Source organism: Anguilla anguilla, chromosome 5, assembly GCF_013347855.1.
Source record: "Anguilla anguilla isolate fAngAng1 chromosome 5, fAngAng1.pri, whole genome shotgun sequence".
Lineage (NCBI taxonomy): Eukaryota > Metazoa > Chordata > Actinopteri > Anguilliformes > Anguillidae > Anguilla > Anguilla anguilla.
Genome location: NC_049205.1, coordinates 42,253,422 through 42,268,642, shown reverse-complemented (window position 1 = coordinate 42,268,642; position 15,221 = coordinate 42,253,422). Strand labels below are relative to the sequence as shown.

Here is a 15,221-nt window from a genome sequence, read left to right as displayed (position 1 = left end):
ATAAATACAGTATGTAAGATATAAAACTAATTTAGCAAGAAATGCAACTTTTTCACAGAATAATTAAAAATTATTTAGATTCTTCCCAGAAACAGCATGCTATGGCAACAGAAAAATTCATTTTTTATTTTCTGAAATGTAATTGTGTTGTCGCTGGAAGGTATAGTACTTACACCTGCTCTCCATTATAACTTGTGGAAAAAGCTTCCCTGAGACTTGCTTTAATTAATCTCTTCAATCAACATCACTAAAAATAGGAGGTAGAGGTAGATTAGAGCCACTGCTATGCCTGAGCACTCTTGTACATGTTTAGGAACCAGGGCAACGCTTTCCAAACATTTATCTTGGATTTGGAGTCCGGAATGAAAGCCATGAAATCAAGGATATTTTTTTCTCCGGCAAGTGAGTGTGCTAATAAGAATACAAAGCATGTATCAAAAGATTAAGTGAGTCAAATATAACACACCTATGCTGTAACACGCCTCTTTTCATTTGCCTTGTTGATTTGTCCTTTCTTCCTTCTGCACAGTTCTTTGTCAAAAAGGCAGAGACTCTTATTTGGACATGTTTAAGCATTGTTATTTTTGTTGTTATAATAATAATAATTAGGAGAGTGACATTGAAATTAATATTTCAAGGCACAGCACTTGGATGTTGAAGCAGAATATGACAGTGGAGCATAATGTAGGTATAATGCAGGTATAGCAGACCTAACAGTTATTTTTTAAATGGGACTGAGTCACATGAATGGCTGTTTGTTAGCACTTGGTTTCATCTTGAAACAACCCAGGGTCAACAGGGTCGTCGTCCCCTACCCCATAAGAAGTGGGGTCGAGAGAGGGGCAGAGGGAGCACTAGCATCCATTAAGTAAAGCCAAAATATCCGTTTTGGTTTTCAGACAGTTTATGGCTGCCCGAAGACAAACACAAAACATATCCCTGCAAAACATTTGTAAACACCCTTGCTCTTCAGTCGTCCCCAGGTCAGGCTTAAAACAGGTCTGTTTTATGTTTATAAGCCCCAGAGGACACATGGGAGGCCAGCCTCTGATTGAAAAGATATGCCTATATACAGGGAACAGCCTTTCAGTGCTCATTCCTCTGTTAATGGAGTAGTAAGTACATTTCTTTGTGCTTCAGCAGAGATTTATTTGCTTCATTCACCCCTCTGCTAGGTGATAGTCTATTTCCCTATTCCATATGTAGTAAATTTGAAACCAGTATTATTTATTGAAAAAAAAACAAGTCAAATAGATAAACAGACTGTGAATATCGTTAACTATATATATATTTGTTCTCAAAAAAGCTGGCAGCTTAAATAATGTAACTGAAACATTTTTACTGGAAATTTTTACATTGACTGTAATGTCCGTTGTGAAGCAGGCGTTGTGAATAAAATAAAAGTGGTGCTGGGTGGAGGATCAGTTTCAAAATACCTCTTAGAGAGAAAAGTGGTTTGGGGATTGCCATTCCTATTTGTACCATAACCACTACAAATCCCCCTCCTACACACTTCCTTGTTTGTGAAATCATCCTTCGTGACAGAGCGTTGATCTTTCTTGCTAACTTGAGCACCAAGTGCCTAACACCGATCGTCTGCATAGCCCTTGTGATCTGGGTGGTCCTTCTCTCTTATCCCCTCTTTACTCCTTCTTTATAGTCTTCAAGGAACATTAGCCATGTTCAAACAACCCCAGCTATCTGTGGACCAGTGAACCATGCGGCTTCTTCCCTCCACAGAAACACTCCCCATTTTTCCAAATGCAAGTCAATGTGTATGCCCTAGCACAGAAAACCTGCCACTCCACCCTGTCTGACCTGAAATGTGTCTCTCATATTTGTCAAACTTTATTTGTTGTCAGCCACTGCAAGAATTCTGCTGAACAGCCAGATTAGGCTTGTCTGAGTCTGTTTGACTTAATACTGTTGAACAAGTTGGGTTGGTGTCCACAGACAAAGCAGTGTTGCCTTAGTGACATTGAAATTGCCCATTTAAAGATGATGATGATTCCGTCTCAAGTTCTAATGGGGCAGTAACGCTCTTGTAGGCTGAATGTGTCACATGGGTGTTAATGGGTTTCCTCCGAAGCAATTGCTCTAAGCTATGCTGTGGGCCTCACACTGGCATAGAAGTTAGTCTTATAATTGCTGTGCTATTATCATTGACAATATAACTAGACAGTCTCCCATCAGAAAACGGCATCATGCAGTACATTCTGAATATGGCTAGAAACGGGTGTAACATGGAACTCAAAATAGGATTGTCATTATTATTGTCTGCATATTGTGGGAAATCTGTTGTATGCCACTGCAATTATCTGCCTCAGTAATAACAGGTGACTTGTATGAAGCAACTAAAAGAACCGATACTGATCTCAAAGCAGACATAAAACTGCAAATCTACAAATCAGATACATTCAAGAAAACTAGGGTACACTACAGCCTCTCATTTTACTGCCTTGTCCCCTAATCATTACTCAATTTGATTGACTTTTATACTTTTCATAGCACCCGTAGATGCAGACAGGAACAGGCTGATTAATTTTGTTTTTTAAGATTTAGCTCAAACATTTAGGACAGAATTGTGACAATAATTATCCCCCAGTTCTCTTTTGAATGACATTTTCCTGTATTGCCAGTGACAATCCATTTTTCAAATGGCTGTACATTTACAGGCTGTGCTTCCTGTGGACACCTCATTAAGAGGATTTATTTTCACCAAGCATGGGGAGAAAGAACAGTTTTATGCAGATTTGGCAATTCCATGGTGTCATGAGACGGCTCATCATTTTCACCCCCCTGACAGGACATCATGAGGAACATTGAGAAGGTGTTTCTGAAAACATACAGTGGCAAGAGATTACTTCTTAGTTTGGGCCCAAAATGATCCTCTCATTAAAGTGAAAAACAGTCATACACTGAATCTTATTATGTGATGGACTGCAGATGCCACTGGGCTATCCATATTTCTAGCTAATCTAGTGCAACCTCTGAAAATAAAGAAGCAGGCAAGGGACTGTGCTCCACAAAACCCCACAGTTAATACTTTTCTTGTTTAAAACTTCAAAAGGGGAGTCAGGGAAGGATGTCCTGACACCACTTAATTTTGTTTATAAAATTATTATTGTAATGTTCCAGGCCCCTTTAAGAACTTTGTCTTTTTAGGGTGTGCTTGACATACGGCATGTACAATATATTTCCTGTGTTCATTACTAGGTTTATTTCAGTAAAAGAAAACTACAATCCTCAAGCATAGTCTCATGTGTCTTTTATCCAGTTAGCAAGCAGAAGGGCTAAGATGCAATAATTATCATGGTATACCTTCATAAGTATCTGTTTAAAGAGTACTATGTCAGAAGCAATTTCACAATATTTTCATCATGTGTTGTGTGAGAAGCATGTAGGATGAAAGAGAGACCCTTGTTTCTCTGCCAAATAAGTACTTTACCATACCATTCCCGTATATAATTGAAACTTGATGTATGCATGCCATTTGCTTTAGGTTTTCTGGATGCGGTCCATAAGTGATTTTAAAGTGATCCCAAAGAAAATCTTGTGTTGAATGTGCTAATCACGAACCACGGCTGATATATAAAGGTGTGGTCCATATAAAAAATCTACTTGATATATACAGTGTAGTCCATAAGTATTATTTGGACAGTGACACAATTTTTGTTTGATTTGGCTTTGTACTCCAGTACATTGAGTTTGAAATGAAGCAATGAATATGAGGTTAAAGTGCAGACTGTCAGCTTTGTGTCACTGTTCAAATACTTACGGTCTGCGGTGTATTTCTCGTCAAATTCACTCAGGTGTGTTTCATTAACATGAAAATACACATGCTGTAACCACACGGATATAAACACGGAAGTGCGAGTTCAGTTGTATGTCAGCTTGAGAATTTTTCAATTTATTAGAAAATAAAACATTTGTAATTTGGAAAATTATGAGCAGCTGAAGTGCATATCTCTTCACAGCTGACAGGTGGACCAGCCTGCCATCATATCTTGCGCTCCTTTCTATATTTTTCTTTGTCATCATACCTGTTTTAACATGTGCTGTACCACTGGTGCAGAAATCATTTGAACACAAAGTACTAGTCTTTATGAGGGTGGGTCTCTTTGTCAAATAGCAGATGGGGCACGGAACTGGCTCGTGCTTATTTGCAGCACATTAGCTGAGAGACGCTGATGCTGAATTTGTCACGCCTCCCAGCTGTGATCACACGCATGCTAATTGGTAACAGATCTTTAAAAAAAATAAAAATCTATTCTTACGCTCCCCCTCTTCCCCAGTCTCAAACATAAACATTTTTGGTTGGGGAAGAAGCGATTTATTGTTTTTTATGAAGCATAAATCAAACAAATGTGGAGAAGATTATGTACAGGAAGCCAGTGCTGTCCTTCCTTTTCTGTAAATGGAGAGGTCCTGCAGTACAGTTGGTGGTAGCACCTGCTTTTTGTCGGTTTATAGTGATAGCTAAAACATACTACTTCAGCGGCAGGTTCAATCCAAACTTGAGGTCCGTCACTGAATAATACACATATAACTTTAATTTTAATTTTACATACCTGTTCCTGCAGAGACTGGTTAATGTTGAAAAGTTAGCAAAACCAGTCGGTAACAACAGTTTGTATTGTTGTAAATAATGAATCCTTTATACAGGTACTTGAGCATCTGTACCCCGCCCCTTTCTGAACAAGAATAGGGCAACTCAAACACTCTAAGATTGTTGAGGTAATCATCATGATTGTGTTCCTGTTCCATTTACCACTAAAATAGTGCTATGCAGCAAACACATCTATCATATCTCTTAGAATGGTTCTCCATGGTTTCTTTGCATATAATTGTCAGGCAACTGCCCATGTGTCAACACAGGTGAATGTGACCCGATGAAAGACTTCTGATGATTAATTGTGATCTCAGGCATCATGTTTCAGAACGAGGCCTCAGGGCCTGCCACTCATCTATTCAGACAAACCCTGCCCATGGAAGGCTATTTCTGCTCTTTTTTTGTACAAGGGTGAGGCTCTGAACTGTGAGGAAATCAAATCTATTTGGCTAGTGAAATCATGTGTTTGTTTCAATCCATCAGAATTTCTTCTCTAAAATTAAGTGTTAAATGCAAAAGCATGATACCTATCGAGAATCAGCATGGGGTTGCATATTTAGTGGTCTATGGCAACCAGTTTCAAGAAAGGGAACCCCTCACAAGGGAGTTAGACTTGTGTAAGGTGGTCACCTAGCTGCTCCACCCTGCTGCTTTGTGCCTGACTTTGGCCAGCAGAGACTTGTACTTCTTAGACAATAATGCACTGTTCTTTGCCCCAAACTGTACTGCCAACTCTCACTCTTCTTTCACTCTGCAGCCCCACCAACTAAACTATATAGTCATTGTGATAGAGGTTTGTACTTCACGTACCTCAGCTGTTGACCAGCTGACCAGAGTCATTGAAGCTGCATGAGGAGGCAGGCACAACCCTGCCAGCTGGAATCTGACTCTCCCTGAAAAATGATAATTGCAATTATGCACTGCCCTGTTGGGCTGCAGATCAAAGCCAGTATTGGCACGGTCAGTATGCCATTACACTGTGAACCAATGTTTTAGCAGGATGAGTCATTGACAGTCCCGAGAAAACACTGATAAGCTGATAAGCACTGCTAACATGATTTTTAACAGGATTTTATTCATTCTGCTTACTCTGTACTGGTTGCATGGTCCGTCTTACCACTCTGCCAGTCCCCCCCCCCCCCCCCCCCCACAACATGGAAATACCCTCAGCGCCTGAGAGTGAGGAGGTACGAGATGGTACGATCAGCCATGTGGAGTGATTGCTGCTTGTGGTCACACAGTCATCACCAACTGCTGAAGTAGCTCCACGTCTGGACTGAGAGACCGGGCTCACACGTCACCAGGAGCTCTTTTGCTTCCCAGCGTTCCGTTTGGAGTAGATTATCATGTCAGTGAAACGGCACCCACTCCAGTCTCTCTCCTGCTGAGGAAGTAGGATGACAGCAGAGATGTGGTGTTGAGTGACAGCGCACCCCCCCCCCCCCATTTCTTGCTGGCACTGATGTTATTATGGCGGAGTGGAAAAAACACTTGTGTAACACTGCTTCACCTTAGTAACTGCCAAAGAGGCCACTGCTAACTCTACAAAGGTACAGAGTAATTCAATTACAGTTTGCTAATTTGTCATATTCTAGAGCAGCTTTAGTATTTTTGATCTAGCAATTCAGTTGCATATTACACAGATTGACATTTACGGAGGTGGTACTCCTTTACTAGTTTAATAGCTGATTTAATTCCTTGCTATAAAAGGGTGAGAGATGTGAACAAGGGAACTAAACTTAAATAAGATTCACAGCATGATTATCCTCTACAAAGCTCAGCAAGTTTATTATGCTGATCTGAAGTTAATTTAACTTTGGTGTACTGCATTGTCATTTTGTTCCGGATAATTTTGTGTTGCCTGTCTTTGTCAATAGGGAAAAAAACCTGAAAGGGAATACAAAGTGCTATGTGAGGCTTTGTAGTGGAGGAATGAGCTGAGAGGCCCACCTGTTTAATTCATGAATATTCATGAGAGCATATGGTGCAGTTCAGGAGGCTCTTGTTGGAGAAGCATTCACTGAAGCTGCTAATTGTAATGTTTAATTTGAAAGCAAGCTGCTGCCGTCAGACACTTTTTCAAACTGATTGTCATTCCGAGCAATATTTGTCACACCACTTTAAGAAGCGGTGACAGATGAATGAACCACATACCGGGTTTTCCATTGATGAAATACAGGAGCAGACTAAGAGTGCTGCTTAATTGCATGTGATGAAAAGGTTTGCATGACTCATGCTTTAATTGTGAGTTTGAAATGAAAATAAATCAAATGATCATGTATGTATGTATAGATGTGTGTCAAAATTTAATAGTGTTTGTTAGCTCAAAGCTTATGAAAGCCGAAATAGATCTCTTGCCTGAGTCCAGTTTAATGATTGCAATCAGTGTACTGTATAGTTTGAATGGGAAGTACTTACTTCTCTTTCTAGTGCATTTGATCATGACAGAAGGAAATAAATCTAACTTATTATCCATACGTTTTACAAAACTTTATTCCTTGATCAAAAATGGAGAATTTTTCAAACTACACAATAAAATGTTCAATGTTAATTCAACACTCACAAGCTGTCCACATTGCTTTGTGCACTGTGGGCCTTTGCTTTTTGCACTGTGAAGATCCAAAAACACTCTTTCACCATCTCATATGTGTCTTCCGGGAAATCAGAAAATTCATTTCCAGTCATCCTGGTATATCCCTGCTCATAAATTTTTGGTATATGTGATCAAATGCTTTCTCTGGGGATCCTGAGTTCTTTTCAAGCATTTTATGTATGTACGTATATATTTCTATATATATATATATATACTTCCAGTACCCTTCTTAAGCTGTATCTCCTGTGAGACTAATGATCTGCATTTAAAGGCAAATGAAAATGATAAATTAACCACTATACTCTTGCCTATTTTTTTCCTTCTTTACCAAATGTTGCCTCATTTACACTTTTATTTTTACATTACATTGTTTACTTGTCATGCAGATGCACTTATCCATAGCACTATGCTACCACCAGTTCATTACTCACTATATTTTGAAACCTATTTATCATTAATGCAAATGAAGGGATTTGCATCCTTTGCAAATGCTGAAAACACTTTCAAGTGTTCCAAAAAGCATCTGCAAACAAGTATTGTTATCTGTGTCTGATCTGCATTTGAATTTCTGCTCTGAATTTCTTTTTGACATTTACTTATGCCATGGCAAAGGAAACTCCTGGGGGATGTTATGCATTGTTGTCACGTGTTATTATTGAGTCAGGGTGAAGATTTGTCCATGCAATCCCAATCAACTAGGGGTTTGAGAAAGCATACTTAGATGTGTGTTACACAACCCCAAGATGTGTACAGCTGTAACTCACGTACATCTCCAACTGAGCTGCGTGCTCAGCAATGGAAAATATTTAGACTGCAAAAACAACCCATGGAATTTACCACAGAGCAACACATTCTTCCAGAGAGAGAGAGAGAGAAAGAGAGAGCATAGCATTTGGCTGACTACTCAAGGTTATAGTTTTAAATACCTTATATTCCACATAATATGAAAGGACTGTGGGTCACAAATTGATGTAGAATTATTAATATTTATTTATATTTAATAAATAGATACATTAGACTAAATTAAACTAAACACATATTGAAATAAATATATTCTATTACCTATAAAATCACAGAAGAAATATGGACAATTTGTGTGAATTATATTCATGTGAATGTGCACATGAAAGCTTCTCTTGCCAGTGCAACATGGAAACGAGGTAAGTACCACTTGGTTAGCTGGGCATAGATCATTTACAGAATTGTAAATAGGGTTTGGGAAAATTGAGGATAATGGGAGTTTGGTCAGGCTTTTGTTTGCAATGGAAAACGAGATTGTTCTGCTCACTTACTGAAATGAACAACTCCACCATAAATCACATGCTAATGCTCGTAGGCTCAATTTTGTTCCAATGAAATAACAAACCAAATCAAAATATTTACAAAGTTGGAAACATTCTAAAATGTACTGTGTTTCAGCCCAATAATTTATTTTTTTTAATCTTTAAAACCGCAAGCATTGTCCTCACTGATCAAGACAATCAAACCAATAATTGTTAAAACACTGTAAATTACAATCTTGTCCAATCTTTATAAATAGGGCCACCAGTTTGTCTCCACCGTGTGGCCTGGAGGGATTTATACTTGCATTTAAATTGTTATCCTCCAGGGGTCCCCGTAGGCACTCCATTGGCTCAGTCAAGTGATTCATTGTACAACTGAGTTTATAATTGAGGCATTTATAAAAACAATTAGTTGATCTTATAATGGGAGAGTCAGTAAGGAAAGTGAATATGGATGGAAGTTTGAAAGCTATGAAAATCATGTATTTGAGCCAGTGGTCCTCATTCCTGATCATGGAGAGCTGCAGGGTCTGCTGGCCTTCATTGTCACTCAGAACATGAGTAGCACATCAATTTCAGCTTTCAGCAGTTTCAGCAGATGATTACACAGTTACCTCAGGTCACTTGGTTTACAAAAACCAGCATCCATATAAAGCCGGTGTGGCTGCAGGCTTTTGTTTTAGCCCAGCACTAAGACACCTGATTCTACTTAAAGTCCTTGATTGAGGACCATGATTAGTTCACTAGTTGATTCATGGATTAATTTTTTCTATTAGACTTTTTGTAAAAGTTAAATGTGATATAACTGCTCTCTTTCTTAATGTGGGCATTTCCCACTGCGTCTAACAAAAACTATCATGCTCCTGTACAACATGCTAATGTACTGCAGCATGTCCGTGGTTGTAATTTAACTGATTTTAGCATGCGAGTGTTACTTGCAAACATTGCTGTCAATCATCTGTGCTTAATTAATGGCAATTACTTTATCAACTTAGATTATTGAGGTGGTGCAAATGGGATAATCGTTTGAGATGTGACTTGACAAATGGCTTTTGCAACCTAGCAGGCAGAGGACGGAAATCCACTGTGAGAAAACAAAGGAGAGACAAGCTGGTGGCTCTACTTATCAAGTATCAATTTGTCTCAAAGACAAGTCATTTTGTTTTTCTGTTGATGGAATTTTATTTTTAAAAGTCCTCAAACCACAGACATTAAAGAAATCTGTCACAGAATCTATATCACACCCTTAGTAGTTGCCTTCCTCAAATGGAAAAAGCCACCACTCTGGTCTTCATTCTATGTCAATTATCTAAAAGAGCATCCATGTTGTTCTGGCAATTTCTTGACTCAGCCGTCTCATTCCTGACACCTAGTCATTCCTATTTATTTGATGAATAATTCCCTTCCCTGCAACATCAACCATTGCATGGTGAGCATTCTGGCAAGAAATGGCTGACATGCATCAACCCAGTTGGTGCTACAGATTTGTGGTTATGGTGAACTTCCCGCTTTACTTTAAAGCACTTAGAGCTTGTGAGCACTAACAGGCATACAAATCCAAGTTCATTATTATAAATATTGGCTGCAATCCGCCAAAAAATATTCTCATAGAAGCACATACACAGAAGGTCATTTCTTTGTGTATATAATGAAGCCGTATTGCATTTTAGTTTAAATTGGGAGCATATCTTCTCACCAATAATGGAGGTTATCAAAGAGTTTCAGAAAGAATATTAAACGAAACAGTCTGTTAAAAAGTCTTTTGGTAGGCTGTTACATTTCCTTGTGGATACTACTGATTTAACTTTGATTAAGGAAGTTAAACTGAATGGCTCTGATGAAGTTCAGCTGCATCGATAATATGCCAAATGTGAGCTATATAAATCATATGTGAGGACATACGCAAAATGAGTCGCAGGCCACGCTTGTGCCAAGTCATGCAATTACCATGTCACTGTGAGATTCACTCCTGGAATCAATCAACATTTTTCCTTAATTTTGATTGACAAATTGCCATAATTGCATACTTTGATTCTTCATAACCAAATATGCACAAATCCATCAATCACCCAAATGATTCAAAATTGTATTTAAAAAAGTATTATTTGCCTCATGTGCAACTTGGAATTTTAGTATTGGTCGCTTTTTGTCTTTTTCTAAATACAGCAGGGCTATACATTCAGAAATTGGAGTCTACCAACAGTTACACATTTGGAACATTGTTTGTGGGAAGTGTAAGCGTTGCACACCAAGGTAACAGCTGAGGCTCAAACCAGTGAATATAGAGGTTGGCCTGTAACCGGAACAATGACCTCAATGGGCTGTACCACTCATGACTCCTGCCATGTCAGGTCAGGGAGTGCTGAGTCTTTGTGGCTTCATGTACATGCCCTTTTTCAAGCGGGCCTTTTCTTGGAGTTATGTAATAATACAATAATAATCGCAATAATGATAGTAATATTTAACTGTGTAACATACATACAAATTCACTGGGAAGATTACTGAGTTAAGTTTTGCTTACATCTTGTTGGTATCCTTGCTGACATGTGGCAAGTTCACATAAGCATTCTTACTAATTGCATGTTATTTAGGACTTGGACAATAACAGGTTAGGTGGCTGACATGTGAAGTGGTGTGACTGTGACGGTGTTGAATCATCAGAGCTGAACTGATTGAAGTATTCAAAGTCCACACAGCAAAACATGCTGTCACCAGACAACGTATCTAGGCTAAGATAGGTGCGCTCTCTAAAAAGGCTTGTCTCAGTGGCAGATGGCAATTACATCTTCCCTCTGTGTTTTAACCTTGCTCTGGTGTTGTATCTAATGACATATCTGTCAGATGAAGCATTGTCATTGTCTCTCTTTCTTTTCTGATTCACTGTGTCATTCTCTGTTTCTTACTGGCTGCATTCCTATAAGCCTTTCTCTTCACTTCCTTTTGCCAGGAAACTTTTCTGACACATTATTATTGGGGACAAATGACAAGCATTTTAAATTTCAGAACCATCATACCTTGTTTCAATAACCTTACAAATGTTCTGTTCTGTAAATTCTACATTCTGTTAGGTTCAGATTAACAAAAATAGTCTGACGCTTATTTGTTATCAGTTTCCCTAAACTTGGAAGTAAATCTTGGTTCCAAGGAACAATTAAAGCTTTTTTTCTGTCACAATAAATAGGAATACAAACAAGTAATCATCCTAAACCACAGACCATGTTGAGCACAAATAAGGAAAAGTTATCTAAGGTCGCAGCATTTCAATATACAGCTAGGTATTAACAATTGTATATTTAATAAAGCTGTCTCAGTAGTTAAATTACCTTGCTTGAGGGTACTTTTCAACAAATATGTTCCACCCAGAATTTAAACCAGAACCAATTAAATGCATTTTAAAGCAACAATAATACAAGAGCAACGTGATGCAATCTAGCTCATGCCAAAGTATATCAAGCTCATTTTGTGGGCTGTTTGTGCTTTGTGCTTTAGCTTGACAGTTATATGCAGAGCATTGATATTTACCCAAACATGAAAGAGCATGAACTTCAGATCTAAAAAAACAACTCGCTTCAATGTCATGCTGGGAAAAACACCTACACTCAAAAAGAATAACGAGAAATAGAATCAGTTAACACTACAGCTTTGAAGTCATGTTTGCTCAAGATGAATGCCACATCCAAGTAGTGAATAAAAATATGTTTGTTGAATCTTTCCTTTTAGGTTATTTGAGAAAAATTAAAGGCTTTGAGGATTCAGGTGTCAGGAGTGAACGATCACACCTGGCACAACAGACAGAGAGAGAGATTGTTGTGCTGAGTACAAGCTCTGGATGTACTTCAGCATAATGCTGGAATCTCGTAATGCACAATAACAGAAGGTCAGCACAACCAGCCCTGCTTAATGCGGTTGGCACTCTGACAGACTTCAGCTGAGTACTCTTTAACAGAAGAATGCTGAAAGTGAAACTGTCTGAAGAAGGGATCTTCCCACTGTAGGTACATCCATTGTTTTCAAAAATAGGTTAATGTTGTAACTTGCCCCATTTTCACTTGAGAGTGTGGATTTCTGCAAATTGGCATATAAGCCAGCGTGTACCGATAATGGTTTAAAAAAAATAAAACAATAATAATAAAAAAGAGAATAATAATATAGGCCTCAACATTTGGGCAGTATGTTGACAAATGGGAATTTCTTCTCAAACACCATTTAGCGAGTTCATTTTTGGTGACTGTTGAACTTGCCAAACAGTTTGTGAAGAAAGTACAGAAAAACTTGCATCTAATCAAACAAAAGAATGAATGTTGATTCAGTTGAGGTCATATCACCCAAAAAAAGGCTCTTGCCATTTCAAAATCTCTGCTGTGGTTTTTTTTGCAAGCGTGAAAGATGGAATAAGAGTGAATTCATGAATATAGGAGCAGGTTGAACCTTGTCCTGGCCTCAGGAATAATGACTCCAGACTGGCAACATCATTAGCTGAGACCTATGAGACATAGATAGTCCAGGGGGAACTAATACAGGACACACAATCACTGCTGCTGTGTGGTAATTGGCTACTTGCTGAATACATTGGCCAAACACAAAACAGACCTTTCACCCTAATGTATCCGACCCTCAAGAGCCAAGCATCCAGGGTGTCAACATGTGCTGTGGACAGGATTGAATTATAAATTGACTACTGCAGCTGGCAGTTATTGGCATGGAGGAGGAGACAGCAGTAATTTCTTTCTTCCTTTTTCTGTCCTTAGGCTGTTGGCTATTACCTGTCAGCAAAGTGCCTTCAGGACTGACAGAATAACGATGTTTCCTCCCACCAGACCTTGGCTGCAACCAAACAAAGAATGAATGCTTGCATCAAGCTGGGTAATGATTCCCCAAAGAGAATATAATCATCTGTTCATTATATATTATACATCACACTTTCTCAGAGTGGCTTGCATTTCATCTGTGCGCATGGGGCAAAGATGGAAACTGCATGGTAGTTTTGGTCTTATTACCTGTGTTACGCTTCCATTGCATGCAATATAGCCTTTGCATTGAGTACTGGCCAAAATGAATCCCCATTTTCAACGGTTGAGATTTGAACACTTCAGAACTATGATGCTGATGCGCTGGGTGGCTATGCTCTGTCTTTTCAGTCAAACTGAACAAGAAACATACAGTGTGTTACTGTGCAATACTTCAGAGAAATTAAGCTGGAATTAGCTGGGTTATATCTAGTCGCTAAGACAGGCATAACTAGGGAGAAAATTTCTCTAGCCTGCAAACCTGTATCTGGTAATTTTCAAATGCATAAGTTCTAAGAAATTATCATTAAATAAGTGATGTGATGACAAAAATCCTTACTTTGAGTACATGCTGATCCATTCATGATAATCTTTTTGCATTTTACTTTTCAAACAGAGCTACCCTGGTTGTTTACACCAGTAGTAGTTAGGGTTACTTTGGTTGGTTACTTTACCTCATTTAGAATTTTGAATACCAACAATTTTATTTTGAATGTAGGTGTTGTTTTTTAATATTAATTGTGATTTCAGTGATGAAGAGTTTTTAAAAATAAACTTTACAGGTTTCACTGTGTAGCTTAGTTACTAAGGTAACTAGCAAGCAAATTATAGCTATTATAAAGTGTTATATTTGTTACAATCCAGAGGTGTTTCTTGGAAAAATAATTCATTGTAAGGCCCCAGTTCACAGTTCATTCTGAAAGGCCATCTGTGTACTTTAAGAGGACATTAACAGCTTTTAGATTGCATTTACACCAGTTACAACAGCTCGTTGTTGTTGTCGTCCAGAAAAGCCCATCTAGAACCAGGAGGCTCAAGAGCCATTAAAAGTCATCAGAAATTATGCCAGAGGGAAAAATGCATTATGGTGGTCCAACATTTTTACATAAGGTACTTATTTGCGTTGGCAGAATTTTTGTGGAACAAAGCAGAATCCATTCACATCAGGGCCATTGTTTTTAACAAATAACGAGTTATTTATTTTTATTGCCTTGTTTCTTTCATTTTATTGCCACTCTCATCTCTAAGGGTGTTAGACTATTACCAGTTGATAGGTGTATAAATATTTAACCCAGCATGAAACCTGTCATCTACCCATCGTTTGGTGTGACCTAAAATAAAAACATATCACAGGGGAGTAGTAGCATTACTTTATACTGTGTGTAATTGTTTGTGCTTTTGTGTGTGTGTGATGTGTATATGTGCATGTGAGCATGTGTATGTGGTTATGTAACGCATTTGTGCACATGTTTTCATGGGTGCAGATGCATGTGTGTGCATAAGTGCACATATGTTTGCGCTATAAAATGTTCCTATAAAAGTACAGTCTGGTAGTAATAGGACGGGATTTGTCATTTGGAGAGTCTGGAAACTTTACTCACAGATATGAGTGTGGACCTACTTTGAGCTGAACCTTTTAGGGTTATGATGTGGACCTGCTTCTGGGAGCTGGTTTGAGGCTGGAGTTAAGATGTGTTTTACTTGGGCTGTAGTGGGAAAATCAGTACAGTACAAATTCATAGGGCAGCAAATGCATAAAAACTGCTGGCAAAGGTATTTTTTGAATGTGGAAGTATGTGTTTACAATCATTTTTTTGCAAGGATTTCAAATAAAATCAGACCACACAGAGGGGAAAAAACAACTACATGCTTTGCTACCAACTGTTGTAATAGTCAGTTAATGACCAGAGAGAATGTTTTATAATTCCAGTTCAGCTTTTTTTGGC

General features: G+C 38.4%; 1 long non-coding RNA gene across 1 annotated transcript in view; it reads left to right on the top strand.

Moving 5' to 3' along the window:
* The window catches only part of LOC118228350, a 28,312-nt gene extending 15,903 nt beyond the window's left edge, over nt 1–12,409 (top strand). Inside the window, exon 3 of the long non-coding RNA XR_004765463.1 lies at nt 12,209–12,409. This is a non-coding gene — a long non-coding RNA (uncharacterized LOC118228350). The remainder of the gene's footprint in view (nt 1–12,208) is intronic.
* The last annotated feature ends 2,812 nt before the right edge of the window (nt 12,410–15,221 follow it).